The sequence below is a fragment of the Larus michahellis genome, chromosome 3 (genome assembly GCF_964199755.1).
Source record: "Larus michahellis chromosome 3, bLarMic1.1, whole genome shotgun sequence".
Taxonomy (NCBI): Eukaryota; Metazoa; Chordata; class Aves; order Charadriiformes; family Laridae; genus Larus; species Larus michahellis.
The window spans coordinates 118,240,288-118,261,397 of record NC_133898.1 but is presented as its reverse complement, the minus strand read 5'-3'; positions in this window follow the sequence as shown (position 1 = coordinate 118,261,397).

Below are 21,110 nucleotides of genomic sequence, written 5' to 3'. Positions count from 1 at the left end.
TGTGATCTGTGGGCCATTTGCTGATCTGTAAGACATCACAAGGTGATTTCACAATTGTTTTGAAGGAACTTCAAAAGCTTTTAAATAAAAATGCACACACATATATTTCCAGGCATGCAAGCAAGAAAACAAAATGGGGAAAAATAAAAGTCACTGTAGAGTTTTCCCCGGGTAGCTGAATTTTATTAGGATACAAATGAAAACCATCATGGCAACGCTGCATAAGATGATCTTTGGCATAATTTCCAAAAGGTTCTCTGGAAGTAGGTTTAAAAAGAGTTGAGGAACTGCAGGCTAGGTGACCCCTCGGTGTCCAGCCAGACCCATGACTGTGTTCTGCCTGAAAGCCTGTGCAGATGCATCACCTTGGGTGGGAGCTGGTTTTAAGATTCCATGAAATACAGATATTTATCCCCTGTATTTAGGTGTAGAGTGAGGCAGAAGCAGGAGGTAGATGAGAATGAATATCATTAGGGGGTTGAACTGAGAATGCGCAGTGCACTGGTACCGTGCTAGAGTCATAGAATTGCCTAGGTTGGAAGAGACCTTTCAGATCATCTAGTCTGACCATCAACGTACCACTGGCAAAAAACATCACCAGACTGTATCGCTAAGCACTACGTCTACCCATCTTTTAAATACCTCCAGTGATGGTGCCTCAACCACTTCCCTGGGCAGCTGTTCCAGTGCTTAATAACCCTTTCAATGTAAAAATTTTTCCTAATATCCAGTCTAAACCTCCCCTGGCGCAACCTGAGGCCATACTTACTGTTGTAAGTATGTATTGTACCAAAACACCACATTTTATTAGTTACCGTTTCTTAGTTACTATTTCAGCTGTGGTGTTCTTGATGCTAATCGTGTTCCTCATTCCTGATTGCCCTGTGTTTCTGACCCACACCTCTGTCCCCACCACACACTAAGGCACTGTTGCCTCTGTGAGGTCTTTGCTGCCCTTCTCTCTTTCCTCAGCCAAGTTCTGCTCTTTAGCAGAGTCTGGGATCGGGGAGATGATCAGTGGAGATCTTCAGCCCAAAGGCACAAGTGAGAAAGGAATATAGTTCTCATATTGTATAAGCGAAGAGCAGAAAGTCCTGGGATAGCAGCTGGTGGACATAGAGATTTTGAAGGTAAGGGCGGATCATAGCTGGAAACTCAGAGCTTTTTTGCACTGCTGTTTCCATCGGAAACCACCATATGCAACTCCTAGTCCCCAGCAAAATCCAACTGGTTGAGGGATGGGAATTAGTGAGGGGAAAGAGACATCTGTCGTCCTCCACGGTACTACTGCTGTCTCCCCAGCTAGCAAGACATCTTGGTTCAAAGTACCTCAATACTTTTTAAGATCACTACTGGGAAAGGTTTAAGTGAGGTCACTTGAGGTTAAATTTGGATTCAGCAGATAGACTTTACGTGAGACGTCCCTGATGCACCCATGTACCACATTTCTCCAGCCTGCATTGCTAAGTTTGTGAGAGGATCACTTAGACATTTCACTTTATATGAATTCATCCTTTTGTGGTCTGTTCCAATGTCATCTGAAATTTCTATTAACTAATTTGGCCATCAACCAGTTTGTCTGTGCCACATAATAGGGTTTTGTACAAAACGGATTTTTCGGTGTGTTAGGAATGTCATGTTTTAATCAATGTCTCTTTGAATGTTAAATCTAATGAAGGCTGTAAGTAAGAGACTATAAATGCACAGAGAGAGTTACCATGGAAACCAGAGCAGTATCTGCTGGGTACCCCGCACTGGTAACGCGGTGAAGCACAGCCCTGCGCACGAGGCAGAGGCCTCCAAAAACATTTTCAGCAGTTCGACCAAGATTTTCTGAAGCTCAGAGCAGAGAGCTGGATGCTTGTTTGGGGGTAGCTTGTAGGCTGGCCACAGTGTCGTGATGGTAGGGTGGCAGCTGGTAGAGTCACCCACTGAGCTAGCAGAGGAGGACCCTCCCTGTTCGGGGGTAGGTGCAGTAGTCCTCTTGGCCACAGGCTGGACGGTCCTGACTGGAGGTAGAGGAGGTGAGGCTTCAGAAAAAAAAATCAGAGGCACTATACAGATTTGGATTTGCAAGCCCCTGAAGTTGCAGCTTCTGAACTTTCTGGCTTGACACTCCTCTAAGAAGAAGGATTTAAGACCTGCAGGATAAAGAGGAGAAGCCTCATCATCCAGAGGATCCTGATGATGTGAGAAAGCCATTCTGGGAACTGGAGGGTATCTCCGGCCACTGCAGTGTGCATTGCTAAGGACCCAGGTGCGCTCTTCGATCACCATGTGTGTCTACTCATTCACTCACCTATATTGCAGAGTATTAACTCCTCAGGAGCCTGTCTCGTCCTGGTCTCACGCATCCACAGAGTGTCCACAGAAGGCTGGTGCAACGACTCAGAGGAACCGTGGAGAAAAGCCAAATTCCTACAAAGAAAACAATTTTTTTTTTTTATTTTTGCTCCTTATTCTGAATGACAAAGTGCTAGGACACCTTTCTAGGTTATTAAAATTAAAGAGGTTTTCCAAATGGCATTTATTTATTGTCCTTTCTGTTTCATTTCCTTATTGCAGCTTCTCATGGCTTGGAAAATAAAACTACATTGAAAGCTCTTTGGGTCAAGGATCACTATTATATTTATTTTCAGTGCTGCATGATCTCAGTTCCTGCATAAATCGTGTAGTCACTGTTATGCTGTATGTGCAGTAATAATAGCCAGAACTGTCTAGTAAGTGTTGCTTATTACACGTGTTCATTCCCCCCTTGATGCTCCTGGGCTTGCACTAAGCTCTTTTATTCAGTCTCCGGCAGTAAATCCAATCCCAATTTTTAAAAAAATGTTTTTATTGTAACTTCCACAAATACTGGACACATTACTTTCTTTAAGACACATGAAGTATTTAATACATTTCAGCTCACAGGGAAATGAGCCTTCCACTTCCCAGCGTGTAAAGCAGGAGAGTGAAAGTGGGCATATTTCAAACAGACGTGAATGCTCTCTCAAGCTCAGTCTCTCTCCCTTGGCTCTCAGCCACAGTTTTAAAGCAATTTGCCCTAATCTGCCATATGGTTTTCTTTCTTTGCATTTTATAAAACTGCAGGGCTAAGTGAATGTGCCTCCTCGATAGCACTGACACAAGCCTGATTTAATTTAGACTTCCGTATTAACATACCAACTAAATCAGTGCTGCAGCCTACGAGGGAAACTTCAGTGCTGTGCACAACCAGAGCTGTAATTAGTTTCCAAGTGATGCTAGCCTACAGCCCTCGAACTGGTCCTTCCTTATGATTATTATTTCTAGAGGTCAGCCCAAAAGAACATCAAGTCTACTCCAGCAGCATGTGACCCCCGCTCCCTTCCCCGGATCAAATCAGGCTTCCAGTAAGACATTCTTCAAGCCTGAAATCACTTCCAAACAGCAGACGTTCTTAGTAAATCTGATTCATCATGTGGAAGATCTATACGCCTGCTGTATGAAAAGCATCTCTGACTGCGATTTCCTGCAAGCCCTGCCAGTGAATCCTTTTATTCAAGGAGTCCGTGCAGTATACTTTTACATCACAGATGGCTCCAGGACTCGGAGACAATTTCCTTAAATAGGCTCTCACACCAGGCTTGTCTACACATTTTACTTTGGAATTTTTAGCCTGTAACAAGGATGTGACATGGTTCACTAAACATAGGCTCCGTGTGTGTTTTAAGCACACAAGTTGCCCCATAAGCTGCAGCGGGTCTGCTCCCCTGCCTGATGCCCGCGTACACTCCTCTGCGCGCCTGTTTATTCGCTTTGCTGGATCAGTTGTAATGTGCGTCACAGGGTACCAAGCTAGCGTGGATTCCTATCTCCATAACAGCATGTTTGGCCTTTGTCATGGACACAATTTAGCTCAACTGCTTCAGTCAAGTAGAACATAAACAGCAACCCCAGAGGGAGGCATTACACGCTGCAACCCTCCCTCTTCCACAAGGGCCAGTGCGCCTGTGCCTGTCTTCAGAGGATGCTGACTGACAGCACTGCCCCTCAGGGCTGGGAGACAGGGAAAAAAGGGGATTCTTCCCAGTAGACTTAAAAGTTCTGAAGGCAAGGGTTATTTCCAAACTTGTCAGGAAATAAACCAACAGTTTAACAACTAGGAAAAATTCCGGATACCTGAACAAGAATACACTTACGCTATTTAGCTGGCTTCCAAGTGGAGGCTTCCATGCTATTTTGTTCTACTCAACAGGCTTTCAAATTGGGAGTCTTTATAAAGACCTTTCGCTCACATTTTTCTCAGCCCTCCACAGTCAGTTTTTCCCATAAAGAACATCTTTGTCAGCTGTTGTATTTTTATACAATCCAGAAATGAAATGTTTACCAGATCTCAGAACATTTGTGGCAGATTTGGCTATTTTTTTCATTTGCATTTTGTTTCTGTATTTACCTTTTATTAAAAGCAGAAGTTAATATTGTGCTTCCCAGGGTCTGATCATTCTCTTTGATGTTAAAGGAAAAAAGCACAGGAAAAAGTTGTTGTTAAAATTATTTGTACATAGGACACATGTAAACTTTATCCTCTCATCCTAAAGGGAGCTCCTCCACAAACCACTGCAGGAGCGATCAGCCGCTGTGGGGGATCTGGGCTCTGTTTGGGTTCACTGCTGGAGGAGAATGGTTTGTTCAGCTCAGCTTGGGTTGCTTCTTAATAAGAGAGAATTTCCACCCCATGGAAATTCTAAACTCTTTTGGAAAAAAAAAAAAAAAAAAAAAAAAAGAAAAACCAAAACTTTTGAAATCAGAATAATATCTGTGATTTCTATTTGTCTGCAGGATGGAAATTCCAATAAAAGCAATTGAAAAAAAAATGTCTAAGAAGTTTATCTTCACTACTCTTTGGCACCGAAAATATGCCAAAACATTTTGCTCCAAAGGGGAAAGATGTCTTTTCCTGGAGACAAACCAATGCTATAAATTATTAAATAAGTATTAAAAACTTGTAACACAAAATTTTAAATAAAATCAAGTGAGAAAATTTATGAAAAAGACAAAACAGCTCAGTCTGACAGTTTTTGATTGAAAGCTTAGGTATTCAAAAAGCTTTCCTGACTGACATGTATCTGCTCAGTTACATCATTCTCTAAATCCCCAGCTCTGTGGGCCAAAATGTCCTCAGGACGAGGAGGGCACTGAAACTGGATCTTCACTTCTGGGCAGAGTGCTCCAGGCACTCGGGCTTTGATGTTAACGGAGGAGAGGAGTTACTGGCTGCTAAAACGCATTAACCTCTCTCCTGTCCTAACCAGGTACCTCTGTTGTAGTAAGGAGCGAGGCTATGGAGATGTTCCTACCCTGGGGCTCCAGGTTTGCTTTGGGCAGATGAGCAGCAGCATCGTGCCTTACAGAGAAAAGTACACTACACAACAGAGCTAGAAGTGCCAATGAGTATGTCTTTGCCACAAAACAATTATGGTGCAGCAATCCCTAAACTCGTGCTGACCAAAGTCGGCAAGTCCATAGCTCTCATGCAAAGTTCTGTACAAATTTACCAAACTGAACCACCATCGTGCAGTTCTGCACAGACACGGCTACAGATCTCTTCAGAAGCCGTATTTCATCTGTTGTCCAACTCCTTAGTTGACCCCTGCGGACACAGCAGTGCATGGCTCCACCCAAAGTGAAAACATGCACTTAAACTCCTTACTGACTAGACAGCACGCTAAATTATCCTGAGGTAAACTGGCACCTACGTTATAGACACAAAACTAACACACTAGATCTTGTATTTTTATACATACATTGTGAGGTTGGAAGGAGATAGTTCTATCTGTTTGTAAGTCAGAACAGGGCTACTTGCATGTTCATAATGCTCTTCACTGACCAGGAGGAATGTATTAAAGTTCTGGTTTAATAAGTTTCATGCTTACCTTTAAACCCTCAGGAGCTCCATCAAGGTAACTGGGTCTATCCACCTCTTTAATTCCAGGCTCTGTTGAATCAAGGAGTGAAGGAAATGAAAGACTCAACAAAGTCTATTAAAATAATGACAAAGAACAGTTTTGACTATCTACATACAGTGCTTAGATATCTCATCAGACAAGTCATTCTTTGATGTCTCAAACTAACAAAGCTCAAGTCTTAGTCATCAAGCACTTCAGGGACCATCCTCTGTAGGCTGTTCCTTAGGTTTTTCTCCTTCCTCCTTACACTGTCATGCACTACTACCCAGGCAGACTTTGCGTCCTTAAACACCCCTACATTCCACCATGCCACATCCCAGGGCGTGCAATACAAATGCTCGTCTCATGGTACAAAGCAAACACTCTTCCACTGCACAGCTCCACATTATTTCAGGTATTTTGAATGCAAAAACGTGCGTGCTAGCCACAGGATCCGTTCACAGGACTCAGAGGAGACTCGGAGCCAAGGTCTGCCCGCTATGGACACAACGAGAGCGTGCCATTTTCCAGAACATGGTGTGGATGGGTACAGTCAGGAAATCAATGGACAGTGGATCTCCGTCAGATGATATTTTGGTTTGCTTGACAGGAACCACGCCACTCGACTTGGAATTGAAAAAAAAATTAGTCATTTTCAGTAAATGAAAGAATAATATTATAATTTTTCAAGGAAATAATTATAATTCTGCAGTTAACCGTAGTAAAATTTTAGTACTGATATATAAAGAAACAAATAGTTTCAGAACTAGGGAGCAGAAGAAGATGCCAAGCTCCTGCCAGACTGATGTAATACGTTAACCAAGAATGAGGACCAACTTACAACTTAACCAACATGGATCTTTAAAGTGCCATACTGAAGTAGATATTTGTTTCCCTTTGCGCTTTAGAAAAAGTAAGAACACTGATGCTCTTGCCTGTGTACTAACAAGCAAGGAACAAAGAAAAATGCTGCCCTGTCTGATGGTGGTGCTGGATTTTTTAGGTGCAACAGATATTTTTTTAAAAATCTAATTGAGAAAATGGAAAATCCCAAGAAAACACAAGGTATGAGCCAAAGCTGTCCACACAGGTTAACATTTTTCAGCCAGGGGCCAAATTAGGTAATGTTAACCCACTGTATTTATGAATTTCAGGTCCAAGACTACATGGGTATTTTTCAGTCTGATCCTGTGGTAGACCTGAACTGCTGCCTAATCAGTAAAAACATTTATGATATAGGGGCTAAGTTGTAAATATTCTTATATGCTGTCGGAAATGTACTTGAACTAGGCCCATAAACAATATACGGCCTTGGAACAATCTGACATTAAACAGAATTATCAAACTTGTTTTTATCAATTAATTCATCCAAAAAGGCAAGCAACAGCCAAAGATTAAAGTCTCAAACCTGTCACAGGAGGAGTTATTATAGGATGGTCCTGGGGTGACTGAACAGGATGCGATCCTTCCCTCACCAAGAAATCCTGACCTTACATTTCCCCCTCCGATATGGAGCGTTCTGCCACCTGCTTGTACTGAATTTTGATCTGGGTTTTCCTCAGTCCTGCCTGTTGGAACAGGTTCATTTTCCATTAAGTATTTAAATATGCGCTGAGTCAAGAAGGATGCATTGTGTACAAGAGTGGGTCTGGAGACTCACCTAAGACACTGCCCCAGACTGTAAGATGATGCATGCTAAAGCCTTCTGCTGAGATGTGCATTCAGCATCCCTCAAAAAGAGGAAATTCAAGGAATTAAAGTTGAGAGCGCTTCAAAACCAACAGATGAAAGGTAGCTGGTTCCTTATCCAGCAGCTTTGCTAATGTAACATATAAAAGTTGGTTTTCCAGCCAAAACTATTTCATGAATTTGACCTAAATTTGTTAATAGTTTTGGGACAACCAGAATTGCATTTTTCCTCAAATAAACTATTCATCAGAAAGAAAATTACTGCTCTTGTCACAGAACACCAGCTGCCTACCCATTCAAAAAAAAAAAAAGAAAAAGCTTTAAAATCAAAGAAGCAAAATTAAAAGTCTTAGAGTATCTCTTAACAGTCACAGAAGGCATGTAAAAAGAATAAAGTAAAAAAAAAAAGAATCAGGAAAGCAAAAGAAACATAGCACAGTATGGGATAATTGTAAAACTCAAGAGGTTATTCAACTGAACAGTTATCTTTTAGAAAATGGAAATCCAGCCCAAATGAAGCCACAAAAAATGTGTAAACTACAGCTTGTAAAACGGGTGTTGGAAATTAAAACTGGGTTCTGAAATACATGAACTTAAGTAAGTGCATCCTATTATCTCAAACGCATCCCGCACAGTGGAGTTGTAGAGAGCTCAGAAGGAATGTGAACGGCAAGCAGAAAACTGAAGAACAAAAGACAAATTATGCAAATGTATCAGATTTGGGAAGCTGAGATTGTTGCCTCCCCAACAACTTGAATAACAGTGTTTAAATACAACTTTCTTTTTGTAGAAAGCACCACTTTCTAAGGCTGCCTTCCAAATGCTTTCCCATCTGCTTCAACAAATGTGATAATGAGGAGGTTATGCTGCAAGCTTTAAAAAAAATATCAAGTTATTTGTCCATACTAGGAAACACAAAGCAGGTAAAAGATTGTGTCGGTCACCGTACTCCAAGTGAGCATAATCCCAAATAGCCTTTCTTTTCTTATCTCCGTTTTGCGTCCTGAGAGAAAAGCGCTACCAATTTAGGTTTGACCAATTTAGGTTTGAAGGAAGAGCAGAGCAAAACAGATCACTTACAGCTCTGCCCTGCATGGATGCCTTAAGCAGCTATAAAAATGAACTATGCCTGGAAAAGGATTCAGCAACTAGAAGGTTTCATTTCCCTTAATGCGAGCTGTTAGTTCAAGTCATGTCTGAAAACCCAGGCATTTTATTTAGCTGTGCATTCAAAATCGACAGAGGTTTTTAACTTTGTGCAAGAGCAAGGCACTCTTTCTGTGCAGTGATATTCTGCGAGAGCAGCGTTAGGAGCATCCAGGTTGCACTGTAGGAGCCTGACAAAAGCAATCCCGAGCAGTGAGCCTGTCGCCTTCCACATCCTCTCACTAGAAAGGGGACGTTGCCTCAGCTGCTGAAGCGGGAGCTGAACTCTGAACCTCTGCCCTTTGTATCCTGACTCCATTCCAGTGTCATTTTGAAGTGATTCCAGCAGAAGTGACTAGATTTATCAGCGTGTGAATCTGGGATGTGTAGTCAGAAATCCGTCCAGGACCGATTCCTCTGCTTCTGCTCTTATTATTCTCAGTGCAGCTGAGATCAAAAAAAAGGTCAGGAGAAATGGTCAGAACAGTTGTTGTGAGCATTTTCCAAAGTAGGCTAAGGAAACCTTATAAACACTATTGGGATCAAAAGAATAAGGTATATGAAAGCGTGCGCATAAATACATCACCATGGCTTTAGGGCTAAGCTGTATCATTACAGACCTTTGATATAACATCCAACACCAGAGGCACAATGTGGTCTTTTTGAAGCTGGCTGGGGTAGAAAGTCCACACTATCTAAATTTCCTTCAGTCTTTTCAGCATCCCTGTCATTTTCTCAGGTAGGAGAGGGTGGAGATTGTGATTCACTGATATCTATTTCCTAGATAAACAGAAAGAAGTCAAGCAGAAAGAAATAAGGTTTTATGGATAAAGAGATTACAATGTGTCAGAACATGTTCTCTCTGGAAGTGTGTTCTCTCTGGAAGTTTTCTGCTGGTGGTATTTAACTTTGCCCATCCATCCCAAATTTCCAGATGTTCAGTGATTCCCCTGGAGCAGCAAATCTAACCAGGTTTCTTTCTGAGCATCCCCCAAAATTCCAGAGAAACTGGTGACTCCAGGCCAATCAGCTATACGTGTGTGTCTGGAACGCATCGCACATACCACGTACGCACAGAGCAGATGGCCTTCACCCCACAGTAAATCTGAAGTCCTCCTAAATGCATGAGATTTACTACCCATATGCGGTGCAGCTCTGCAGAGCACGGCTGATGGGGCAACCGGTGCTCGGGAGTGCTGCAGCACGTGCTGCTGCCTGGGAAATCCCTGCCACAAATCCAGCAGCCTCTCTTCTCCTTGCGTTCAGGTAATGGAAGGTAGACAGCAGTTTGTTAGAAAGATCTTTACCTTGTGGACGCAGACAAGGAGAGCAGAAGAAACAGAGCTGGAGGTGGTAATATGGTGTTGTGGTTTTGGCCAAATTGTCCAATGGCCGGCAACAGATGCTCTCCCCCCAGCTCTCGCATATGGAGAGAAGGAGGAGAGGTAAAGAGGTTTACAGGTTTAGAAGAAACTAGACTACTTTAATGGAATATTAATAGTAAAATAAAAAGGAAATAATGAAATAGATACAGTATATACAAGACCATATCAAGCTCCAGGATGACGTCACCGGCAGGCATGGGCAAAGTCCCAGACTGGACTCAGTGTTGAATGGGAACTGGATTCCGGATTTGGAGTCAGGAACACATGGATCGGGATCAAAGGCAGACGAACAGACAGGGTCCTCCTCAGACACCGGCCATTGAAGAAAGAGACCTGACCCTTTGATCCCTCAGCTTTTATACTGAGCATGGGGCAGATGGGATGGAATACCCTGTTGGTCAGTTTTGGGTCACCTGTCCTGTCTGCTCCTCCCTGCAGGTTGGACCCCTCTATGCTTTTCTGCTTCTGACCCTCCAACGGGGCAAATAACAAAGCTAGCTGACCTTGGTTGTTATAGCAATAAGTATAAGCAAGAGCCTCCTCTGCGTGCCATTCCTTGGCATTAATTGTAAATATCGGTCTTATCACTCTCAGAACAGTTTTTGGTACAATATGCTGTTAATTTCAAAGAGTTAGAAGAAGCCTAGCTAAGAAGTAAAATTACTGAACAGAAAGTTGTTTCTGTTTTACCTCAAACCAGGACATATGGCTTGCATTGTTTCTGGCTTCAGCTTGGCTCTGCTGGTGGGAGCAGTCAGGGTGCTCGCCCAGCTCCCCTGCCCTCCCACCTGTGTGTCCCCCGAACCTTCCCCATCCTCTGCTGCTCTGTGCCAGGAGAGGCTCTGCCGGGGTGTCCCTGCAGGCTCCTGGCTCACGGGCTCCTCCCGGCCTCAGGCTGTGCCCCACCATCAGCAGGCTGAAGAGCACAGTGCCACCACAGTTGTTCAGTGCCCAATTCCTGCTCACATTATCGAAAAGAGCGAGAAGCAGCAGAATGTGCTGCTTAAAGGCTCTGGGGGACTTTCTCCCTTTCCTAGTCTGGAATAGTCTGTCTAGCTACATACACTGCTGAGGATGATTTTGTGACTCATTTTTGAGGGAGGAGAAACGTGTGCTTCTCAGGAAGGGGGGAAATTGGATGCAACAGGTGGCCCAGTAGCCCAATTCCTGTTTGAATAAATGAGAGATGCATTTCTTGCTGGGAGATTATGGTTTTATTAACTGAGAATTACAATATTATTTGGCTAGGGTAGGCCTCTGCTTTAATTCAAATCTACAGAATACATACTAAATTCACTCTTTGGTATTTCTTTCCTGCCATGGTGACAAAGGAACGTCTGGGACAGTTTGTTCACTCTTTGTTTCGGTGTATTGCTGAATTTTTATGAGTCAATGCATTTCATTTCCAGAATTGTGCACTTCAGTAGGAAGAACACCACTTCAGAGCTGACAGGCATGCATCATGTCCATAAAGACAATATTAACACACTAGATATTGCAATGAAACATACACATTCTTAATGATTTCTTGCGGGCTTCTGGACTCAATTCCTATCAGGCATTCACTTCTCTCCCCATGCTCACTGTCTATTCACTTCTGCTGCTATCAGGCAACACTGTGCTTAATAGAAATCTTCTGCCTTTCTGGTAGCAAGTAATAGCCATGTGCAATCTGGCATGCGTTGGGTATAAAGAAGCTGGGAGAGTGCTTTTTCGTCGTTTAGGTAAACATTTCCTCTTTGATCCAACATCTGCCCTTTCTGCTGCTCGCACAGCAAATTGATGCAGATCTAGCAGAAGGATGGGAGACGTTTATAGGGTTTCCTGTTATGGAGTAATTTTGGGAGCATCATTTTCCCCTGCTCACTTTTTGCCTTCAGCAGCAACAGTCCAATTCTTTGTGTTTTTGATGGGAAACTGATCTCGCCCTTTCCTTCTAGTTCTCCCTGAAGGCTGTAGAAAGAAAGAACATGAATAACCAAGCAATGAAATCATAAAATAGTCCCGTTTACTGTTATCTTTCCAAGAACAGTGAAGGCATTAAAGTTCTGAAACCTTTTTTCTTGAAGCAAAGATTGCAGCTAGAACAGGAAATGGCACAACATAAATTCAATTCGTGACAATTATTATAACATGAAAGGGAAATGGTATAAATCACTGATGTCAAACACTCTGTTCATTGGCTAGATCTGGCCCATTTGAGCTATTTATCTAGTTCCTGTGACAGATTCAGATTTTACACCACACGTGCTTCCATTTTTTAAAATACACGTTTCCAGTTTTCATGCTTCTGAAAAAGAGCTTCTGAGTATACACTGAGTAGAAGCTGGAGGAAGCTAATGCATAGTTGTCTTTTTTAAACTACAGAAAACAAGGTATGTTATATTTGAAGAGAAAACATCTATCTATATTTATTTTAATGGGTGTTAACACTTGCATTTAATGATAATTTTTGTGGTTGATGTTGAAACATTTCTCAGAAATTAATTTTAAGGAAAGATAAAGATGCAAATTGGTTTTGTTTTGGTTTGGTTTTTTTTTGTGTGTGTGTATAAAAAAAATAATGAAAAAATGCATACTTTTTGAGGAAAAGGAAGTAAGAAATATCATGCACATCTATAAAGCATGCCACCTAAGTCTGACAAAACTTTATGTTAAACTCCCATGCAGTTTTAGCTATCAGTGAGGTAGGTGTGAACCTTAAACAACTGAAGAGAAATAGACCCATCTGGGGAACCGTAAGAAAAGAGCTGTGTTGAATTCTCCACCCCAGCTGTATGCAAGCCTGACCCACAGAGTCTCCTGGGGGTCTCCCAGTTTTAGTCACTTCAAAGGGCACAGTGTAGTATTTTAGAACAAATAAAAGTTGCATAAAATACATTTTGGGCTTTTCATATTCATGCAAACATTGATTTGTATTGTTATAAATACAAATAGGACCACCTGGGTATTTTTCATAGACTAAATTTATGTTACAGCAGTAACCATTTGGTCAGATATTTTATTTGCTTTGCGCATAAACTGTAGTGCATGCCTGAGGCAGTTCCTCTTGGAGACAGAATACTGCCCTGATAGACCTTTGAAACAAAAACTAGGACCATGCTTATCTTATACTCTAATACATTAAAATTTACTGCTTGCTTTCCATGCTTTGAGTAAAGTTACTTGATTAGGAAGGGGAGGTATGTTTTTATGGTGTATTCAGAAATTCAGTATTTCAAAACGTATCATTCTTTCAACAAAGTAATTCAAGAAGTGTAGAGCTGTGAAATCTAAAAAAAAGATGGATTTTAAGAAAAAGATGTATTCTGGAGAATGGGATATTCTATTATAGAAAAAAAAAATTAAAGAATCTAAGAGTTATGTCTTCACACACTATTCCTAAATTAGCTTTGAAGTACTATGCTTTAATTCTTACTCCTGTCTTGAAAAAGTCAATGATATATTGTGAATATTCCTATTTTTACACTGTAACTTACTGCATATTATACATAATGTGGACACCATAGAAAATATTAAAGCTCTTGGAAGTTTTGTGTATATCTATAATTCAGTATTGCACAGGCAGAGAGCTTCAGCAGAACCTTGACTTCAACATAAAAGAAATTCTTATCAGAATTTTTTGTATCATTATCATAGGATTTTTTTCTGTTTTTCTTTATGAATATTAAATGACATTAAAAACAGTGACATTGATTTATTACTGTAGTACTACTGTATAATAAAATTTAACTTCTATTGAAAACTAAGACTCTAAAATATTTTTTATTGTTCAGTAGAAATACATGTGATGGTTTACAGGTTGGTTACAAATCAGTAATTCTTAGTTATATGTATATGTTCATATATGTAACCCTACTGTGAGGCAGTTAACAGCAACTAAAGGAAGAGTATTCAACCTATACACAGCCTCTCCTGAGAAATAATTTTATTGTTCTGTCCCCAGCTAGAAACAGTCTCTAGATTCCCTTAAAAAGCTGAACTTCCTCCAATCATCAGCTCTCTGCTACTGTACATGAACAAGGAAATCTTTTTTCAGGAGAAGGAGCAGTCGTGAACCCGGGAAAGCAGAGCAGCACAACATATACGAAGTAAGGAATCAAACAGAGCTTTCCATTCAGTGACACGATAATAGTTCATTTAACGCTGATCCTCTTTGCTGCGAGCTGCACTGTTTTGTCCATGCTGATCTGGAGGTCTGCCTTCATTCCCAGTGAACAGTTTGTCCCACAGATGCTTTGCAGTTCCCAGCTCCACTCCTGCCCTTGCAGCCCTGTAAACCCCACTGGTGTCTTTGGCCACAGCCTTGGCACAACGGGTCATTGCCATGGGACCAAGCTGGGACACCTGGGGACCCTCCCACAGGGCTGGAAGCAAGTCCTTACCACAGACAAATCTGTGCCTTTTCAAAATCTCTTGTAGGACCAGATCCTCCCAAAATCCAAAACTAGACCCCAGACAGTTGGCACAGATCATTCCTGCAGCTTCTGGGATGGATAGATTACACAAATGAAACTCTCTATAGGAATATTTAGGGGTTTTTCAGTAGTAGAGAACTTTCTACTTCTCTGGAACTCAAACATAAGTTTAATTTATATTGCAATAATTTCAAGCAAGAGAATCATAAGTATATTATTATCTTTGTATTATGCATTATGCCTTCTTCAAATTTATAATACTGATAATATTTTCTCACACTCAACTCCCCTCGTTATGGCAGTGGGGCAGTTAAAGCAGAAACTAGGTCGTTTGGTAGGGAAACCAAAGACAGATGGGTATGAGATTAGCCATCACTTTCTTTTAACTGCTCCTGGTTACAGGAATTACATTTTCTTCAAGCATGATAATTTTGATGGATCATTTTTGCCCTGGATTTATGCAGGAAGGTGTTCAAAACTGAAATCATCTCTTTATAATGAGGGAACAGCTTCAAGAGCCAGGATAACTGTATTTAAAACTACACCTAAAATTCCCTCCTTTCAATGTTCACGGTGTGTTTAACCTGGAGACTCCTATCGCGGAATTCTATCATCACAAAAGATCTTGTTTCTCCTTGGAAACTTTGCTTTCAACCCCCGTGAAACCTGTTGAAATATACTACTGGAATTTAAAGACACAGAGCTGCCTTTAAAGTTACATTCCCTGTAGCAAACTGGGGCGTTAAATCAATGGGTCTATTAAGTGAGTCAACGTTCACTGTTCTGACTATCAAGGATGCTCCCTCAGAATAGCACACAGTTACTGAGGAGAAAGTCCACACTGAAATAAATCCTGCTGTGGTGAAATTCAGGCCTGGCTGATGTCAAGAAGTCTGGCATTGGCTGTAAAAGGCCAGGATTTCACCTTTAATTACACCACCCCCCTCCCCTGAGGAGATGGCATCATTGTTATTTATTTATGTGGTGCCATTAGTGTGCTGGGCACATCAGATGTGCTCCTTGGTTGGTGCAAAGTGTCAGTGCTCCATTAATTCCCATCCTGCTCCCGTTCTCCAGGGTGCAGTTCTCGCTGCCTGGAACAGCTGGTGCGGCCATGGGAATGACGGCAGAATTAAGACCTTAGTGCTAAATTTTCACACCTCCGTATGATCCCCCTTTCTAAGCCAGAGCTTTTAAGGAACACAAAGCAGCTCTCAAGAGACACCCTATTTATTTGTTTGCATATTTATAAAACAAAAATGTGTGTTGGGATAGTGTGCCAGCACTTATAGCCACCCACTGAATAGACATTAAAGCACTCTGGTAGTTATCAAATGTTGATAAAATTCCTATTACAAGCATGCAATATGAAAAGCAAATCAATGTCCTAGTCTGTCTTGGACCTAGTTGCATTGCTTCTATTCCTCTATCATTTTTTATTAGCAGAAATGATGTCAGTTTGGGAGCTGAGGACTGAATTTCAGAGATGACGTTCATGGGACACTGCTGAGAGTCCTCCATGGACACACGGTTGGGCTAGAACAAGATAGTGACTTGCATATGTCTCAGTCTTGAGTATTAAGCTATTATGAACAAATGACATTATTTCTTCTATCTCCACCTGCTTGTGCTTTAGTTTGGCTGTTTGGGTACAAGGTAGTATCAGGGTAGAATTTCTTGCTGAGTTTTTGTACTGGGCTTTGAACTGCTGAACTTCAATATGGGGCTCTTTATTATTAATAAAAAACAACCAACCAAACAAAAACCAACTATGGCATTTTCAGAAGCTGTTTGGTTTTTTTTTTCAGGGTGAAAGCAAATCCCCAGTAATATAGAAGTCTTACAGAATCAATATGTCAACTTTTAGCTAAAAATATAGCAAGTCTTGCAGGTACTTTTCTTATCACATCATCATCAAGTGACCCAAAGCTATTTTTTTCTGTTCTTTTAAACATTAAGTGTGGTTTCAAGATCAAATTCCTTTTATTCTGATGCTATGATACATCATCTAGCTCCATCTTGAAACAAGGATGAAAGCTCCTTTCTCCCCTGCAGTTGCTTTTATTTGGTCTGGTGAATAAATATAGTAAATCACCAGGTAAGGTGTTGAGGGGGTTTTGTGGGTTTGTTGGTTGCTGTTTGTTTTTTTTTTCCTTGAGGGTAGTTAAACACTGGAATTCGTTGTCCAGGAAGGTGTGGAGGCTTCATCCCTGAGGATACTCAAAACTTGACTGAACAAGGTCCTGAGCAACCTGCTCTAGGTGGTCCTGCTTTGATGAGGGCATTGGACTTCATGTCCTTCAGAAGACCCTTCTAACACATTATTCTATAATTCTATGAGTCTAAGAGTAAATCACAAAATCAGATGAGCAATCACAGCTTCCTTATGTAAAAAAGGCCAGACTAACTTTCTTGTTGAGATATATTTTACTCAGTTTGCTCAGGGCAAAATTGGGCCTTTATAGTTCACAAAAATAGAGGGCTATTCTATCCCAGTGTACTGCAATACAATTATGCTTAACTATATGGTTAATATGTTATAGGGTAGAATGGTTAGTAACATATTAATATGTTTACACGCTAGAGCAAGTAAGCAGTGGCTAAAAATGAAAAGCCAAATCTGAGATGAATTTTCCCCCAAAGCAGGACACATCCAACAGTTTCCACACACCTCTTTTCTGGTCCGACGTGGCCATGCTGATGCACTACAGTGCTCAGTGGCCAAGATGAAAGGAGAATTTGGACCTTGAGTCTGGCTAGTTCTGTGTCTTGCTGGGAAGCTTTTCAGGGATGACTTCTATCTTTCTGTAAGGAACCAGATCAAATTGACCCAAATCATTTTTCATAACCACTGAACCCCCACCTGACCTACAGTAAATCTCCATTATTACTTGATAAGCAGGAATTCAGACAACCCTAAAGAAAAAGCATGTTTTCATTATTCTTTTCTCTGGTCCTGACTCACCTTAACGAATTGTTATTTCCTACTTCTTGAGCCAAATTATCCCTTGCTGTAACTATGTCAAATTAAATGGTGCTACCAGGGATACCGTTTCATAGAAAGAGTTACAAGGTTCAAAAGAGGCCCTACACATCACCTGGTCTAACCCTCTGCATAATAGAAGCTATGGGACCCCTTATCTAATTTCTATCTCTAACCCAATAGAGCATTGTCTTTGGCATAATCCTCATTTTAAATTTTCTAATGGATTAGAATCCATTATTTCTGTCTGCAGTTCTTTTCCTGTAATTAATGACTCTCAAAGTGAGAAGTGGACATTTAATTTTAGTCAGATTTTTTCAAGCTTCAGCTTCCAGCCCTTACATCTGCTAGAATGGAGAACTCTATGAACAATTTTTTATTCTTCAAGCAGGTACTTCAGGTCCCCTCCATCTTCTATCAGATATGCAAAGCAGGTTAAGCTCCTTACTATGTGGCATTTTTCTAATCCTTTCATTATTCTTCAAATGCTCCCTTAAGCTATTCAACAGGGAAAATCCTGAATTTCTGTATTATTCATGAAGTAGAACTGAACACAGTATTTCAGCAGCCATCATATCAGTGCCAAATACAAAATATTACCTACATACTCTATGTACCCCTTTTTAAAGATCAAAGCAATCACATTTCTTTAATGGAAGAATGAAAAATTACTCTTAACACATTCAGTTGAGATAAGCCGAAGTATTACATTCTGTTCTAAATGGATGCTTAAATACTTTTTATAAATGGGAGGGGGCGGGGGAATCAGCCAAAGTGCTGATCTTTATCTTAGAATATCCTAAAGCCCAGGGTAAAAGTATCTCAACTTAGATGACAGATGTAGGTTTAAATTCCTGCTCCATAGGTTTACTAGGAATTCCTTCCTAGACCAACCTAGCTTCAGAAGCTGACGGACATATGGACGTCTCATGTGGAGAGAGCTGTCTTCCTCCATCCCTCCCCCACTAAATGAGGTGCTGAATTCTCTTGTGCTGAGACTCAGACTCTCTTTATGGTGTTTCCCACAGGGCCCCTGTTCAGCATACAACCTTCTGAGGACTGAATATACACTGTACCTCAAGTGTCCCTCTGGGTGCCCACATTCACTTCATTTCAACCTGTTTGAAGGCATGGATTTAAGACAAGCTGCAGCTAACAAGAAGGTAAAAACCTATGCTGGAACCAAGCCGGCCCCTGACTCTTTTGGCATAGCCAGGAATGTCCCAGCACATATACACACAGACAAATCTACCAGGCTCCATCATAGAAAGTCCTGATTTCATGTGTAGCAAGACACTATGAGCTGTGTAGACAGATGAGCAAAAGGCATCCTCTTGGCAGATTCATGCCATATTGGGAAGGTGGAACAGTTGCTGTAACCCAGTCTCTGGCCTGCCATCCTCTGGACTGCACAGACTATGAACTCCATCCTTCACACATCTGTGTGGCCTCATGCATTAGGTTAGGTAGCCCTGCGAATTCAGAGTTATAAATTCCAGCAGAGAGCAGGGATTGCAAACTGGAACCCTGCAGGTCTGAGCTCTATTCATGAATCTAATCATAAACTGTGGCCCTAACGCTCAGTCACCATAAACAGTGCTTTTGAGGAACACCCAGAAGACCTGTAACAATATCTTGCAGATCACAGTGAAGCCAAGAATGCCATTGTGGCTCCTAGACTCTCTTGACCCAGATGTAAATTACATGTGGGTAATAAGAACTACAGCTTACATGAAAGTGACTTCCTCTGTCTGACTTTAATTGTTTTATGGAGACAAATTGCCTAGGAACCTCACTGCTTCTTCAGCAATAACCATCGGATTTACGATAGATTCCAAGGTTTCCTCCTTTAAAGACAGTTCATGAGTGTCTGAGCAGGTCTTGGGTTCTCTGCCGTAAGAGTCATGCAGACACTTCCATTGATATATATTAGCAAGTTTTAAGACACCTAGCTAATCATCACCGAGCAGCTACAGAAACATGGAGCGCTGCCTAGGTGCATGGCATTAACATTGATAGGACGATTTTTGCAGCGCATCTGAACGGCGTGCTGCTGGAGCTACATTGCCTGCTATAGCCACAGTAGCTGTGCTAATGCATTATAGGTATTACTCCCTTACCACAAGCACAGTAATGGCTTCAATATACACATTCTCTTGTTTTATCTTCTTTAAAACGAAAGAAAATGTTGATGGCCTGATTGGTTTGTTATTATAACTTGCAGCAAATCACCAACCAAAGTAAAAAACGTCGCTCTGTTGAATTCAGGGGAACGTATCTTCAGCAGGAGGATTTGAAAGGTAAAGGGGGGGTTTCTTTTGAAGATAGTGATATAAGCCAAGGATAAAGGACATGAAAGACCCTTCAGCAATACTGCTAATCTCTCCTCTGCCATTGCAGGATTGCTCTGCCATAATCACAAGACTGTGCCCACCTTCCTTTAGTTAAAAAAAATGAATAGGTTTAATTGAATAAAAAATAAAGAAGACCTCACATCCCTTAAATGTAGCATTTCTGACCCTCCTTTAATTTATTTAGATGTTATTCAGAGTATGAGTCTTTAAAGGACCAATTTTAATTCAGTTTCTGTCTGGTGAGAGGCAGTAGAAAGTATGATCTCTCTTCCATGGCAGAAGCAATCCACTGCAACACACAATGTGAAAACTTCGACGTTAAAACAATAAAAAATGTTCAGCCTCTCCTCTGAGGAAGTGACAAAGTCATCCTGCGTCATGTTTGAAAAAAATAGCTTTTCAGAGGTGCAGTGGGACTGGTAAGATTTGAGGCCTGTTTTCTGCTCTGGCGTCAGCTTCTTTTTTGGCTGGGGGTAAGTAGCTTCGGATGACTTTACACCAAACGTCAAATCCAAACCGGAGCTATGGGCTTTATCCTGTTTCCCGTGAAAATTATTAAAACCCTTACACTCTAGTTTGAACAACTGTGCAAACTGAGCTGTGAAAACTTCTGGCACTACACGGGGCAGCCCAGTTAGGAGTTGTACCTGAAGTCTACAGGCATCCTTGGTCTCTCAGAGGTAATAATACTGCTCCAGAACTTTGAATGGCTAGACTGTACACTGTTACGTGTTTCTTCAACACTCAGCACAATTAGCTGAAAATCCAGCTTGGGGCCTTTGGAATGCTTTAGTACTGACAGCAAGACTAGTCTTAGTTCTAATTTTCATTAGCAAAATGAGTTAGCAAATTGTCAAACAGAAGATGCAAAGTACATCTTTTATAACAAGTGGAGAACTGCTTCAGCATTACTAGTTTTATTTTATTTGCTTTTGTTACTTTAATGGTTTTTCTTGGTTTTGCATTGCATTTTCTTTTTTGCCCTTTGGGTTGTGACTGCCTGTGTTTCATTTCTGACATAATTGTTGTATTCCAGGATGATTGATGCTGTATACATTAGGTTATAATATGTAGATATAGAAAAAATGAAGAGTGTTCAGATACTGTCCAGAGACATGAGTTTTATAGACTTACCTAAAAAACTAAGTTCAGTTTTTTAACTGAGTAAAAAAGAAGGAAGATAATAAACCTTGTCTCCACTTGCTAAGCAATTAACTGGTCTCCCG